Below are 2,181 nucleotides of genomic sequence, written 5' to 3'. Positions count from 1 at the left end.
CGCTCTTCATTTTTCATAGTGCCATTTACCTACCACCCTTTCTGCCAATGACTTGAATTGTTCAGCCGTAGCTCCTGTTTTATTTCAATGGACTCACAACTTGGAGACGATGCCAGTTCAAAGTGAATTAGCCTGAAAGCTCATCTAGAAATGCTGAGAGGTTCGCTGTATCCCACAGCTTCAGCGCAGATGCATGGGGCAGACCTGAAAGCCACAATGTCTGTACCTGAATGCATTCATCTGTACAGTAAAAATGATCATACTGATGTTAACTCCGAAAAAAAAGAAAAAATGAAAAGGATTGGATGAAAGTTGAAACATTCCCCTGGCAGATGTCAGTGCTCATAATAATTCTCCATGGTTCACTTTGCCCTCATGTCGTGAGGCACTCTGCATCCACAGAATGAAAGAGCCCCATGCACACATTTTGTTCTGAGAAATGGTCTGCACGTTTACTCACTGTATTTACTAACACGAATTCCTAGTCGGTTTCCAAAGCTCCTCTTTGCTGAAAATTATAAGAATCTCTGCATTTGGGCTCCTCTTTCCTCCAAATCTACTTTCTCCCGTAAATGAGGCTGGAAGCCATGGGTCATCTTTCTCCATCGTGGGTCACACAGGGGGACAGTCCAGATGCTTACAGGAAGTTTTGCCTCTGGAGTTCGAAGGAGGATCCTTGTTTCAGAATGAATCTCAGTGGAGGAGACAATGCTCTACGTGAGCCCAGCTGTTGAAGGTTCAACTCATTTCAAACACAGGTACAGCCCTTATCGGGGTGGGGGGAGGCTGAGTGAATGCCCATGACATGAAGGCGCTTTGAATAGAGCACAGGAGTCAGCCAGGGAAAATATTAAGTGTAAAACCAATGAGCTGAGGCTGAATATAGACATAAATCATAGAGTGCCGAAGTAGTTCATTCTGGTTAGGGGAAAATCTAGGGTGTGTTTACAGAGGAATTTAAGCATCTGAGCTGAGACAAGTATGATAAGAGAACATCAAGAGTCAAAAACAATTTCACCTAGTAAATGGGGCTGTTGGGCGGAGGATGCTATGCAGGAAGGAACGGGATAAGCACAGTTATGGAAGCAGCAAAGTAAAAGCAAGATTGGCCACTTGCACTGGGGTTGGGTTCCGAAGGGGATAAAATAGAAGACTGATGAGAAGGTAGAGGCCACATTTCCGCCCAAGGTAAATTATTTTGAAATTTATTCTGCTAGCAACCGTCTACGGTTTGGTTTTACCAGGAAGTGATCTAAGCAAGACACTTACTTTTTAATACACATATCTGTCCATTTTCCCAAAATGGGATGGAGTAGGATGAAAGTGAAGGCGTCGTCAATCCCCAACTGGGGAGGGGTTTGTTTATTTGCAACAACTGATATTTCACTGTATTCCTGTCCTTACTAAGTTATTCGTGATAGCAGAGGGTAGACCTTAGGTTGACTCCTGCCCAAGTGTAATCTCAGATGTCTGTGAGAAGTTCCATATGTCCAGTACCACAGGAATCACAGCTGCTCTACGATTTCCAATGTCTGGAACTGCACACACGTGCCACATAACTGAGCCACACAGTCTTCGCTGCCTGTGGGTCTTCACTGAATTCCAGGTTTCATTTCTTTAATAAGAGAGGTTCCTTCCACCTGTTTGTCCCATACCTTTCCATCTTTATACTGTCAGAGAAATTATTCCGATCAGTAAAGCTGATTAGTCTTTTTTGTTTCCCCCTGATCTTTAGGGTCTGTGCTCCTGAAGTCAGTCTCACGTTAATCCGGTATATTGATTTTGCATTTCTGACCGACAGCAACCTCAGCCAGGCTGCCTCACATTCTTCCCCTTCTCAGCCCTTGCTGTTCCTCAAGTGTGATCCCTGACATCCCACAGCGTCACCCCCCGCTTCCCCCATCGTTTGTAATGAGGCCCAGAACCTCCTCTGTCTTCCTCCCACTCCTAGCCCTGTTAGATTGGCCTTCTCCCCACAACCGAAGGGGTAAGAGAAGCGGGACTCAGCCGGCAGGGAGCCGTCTTCAGACGCTCGCACTCCCAAATTTCCCCCTCCTCGGGCTCTGTTGGTGCGGGAGCGCGAGGCCGCCACAGCAGCCGGAAACACACGCGCCCCGAGCCCCTTGGGTTCTGATCCCAGGGGCGATCGGCCCCTCCCCCGGCCCCGCCCCCTCCTCCTTC

This window comes from Lipotes vexillifer, unplaced genomic scaffold (genome assembly GCF_000442215.2).
Source record: "Lipotes vexillifer unplaced genomic scaffold, Lipotes_vexillifer_v1.1 scaffold483, whole genome shotgun sequence".
Lineage (NCBI taxonomy): Eukaryota > Metazoa > Chordata > Mammalia > Artiodactyla > Lipotidae > Lipotes > Lipotes vexillifer.
This window is presented reverse-complemented; position numbering follows the sequence as displayed.